The following is a 312-nucleotide window of genomic DNA, read 5'->3' as shown; positions in this document are numbered from 1 at the left end:
AGTTATAAATCATTAGCAGCACACGAAATTATATTATGATTATTAAAATTTTAAGGTGAAATGTACAAAATTAGGAGTAAACATAGTATTTCGATGTTCCGGGAATAAATATATATGGTAACCCCTCCAATTTTTGCGACCAAGTCTTGTATTCTTTTTGCTTTTCCTTTTTAGTGCCTGCAATTCTAAAATACTAGAATTAGCTTTGGATAAATCCAATTTCAACTAAGGATTAATTGTGAGTCCAAATATTGCTAGGTAAACAATTTTATTATTCGTGTAAACAAAGAAATATATCATTGTCTGCAATCA

The sequence above is a fragment of the Theobroma umbraticum genome, unplaced genomic scaffold (genome assembly GCF_002168275.2).
Source record: "Theobroma umbraticum cultivar Fairchild unplaced genomic scaffold, ASM216827v3 scaffold_20.0, whole genome shotgun sequence".
Taxonomy (NCBI): Eukaryota; Viridiplantae; Streptophyta; class Magnoliopsida; order Malvales; family Malvaceae; genus Theobroma; species Theobroma umbraticum.
The sequence above is the reverse complement of the archived record's forward strand: the minus strand, read 5'-3'. Positions refer to the sequence as shown.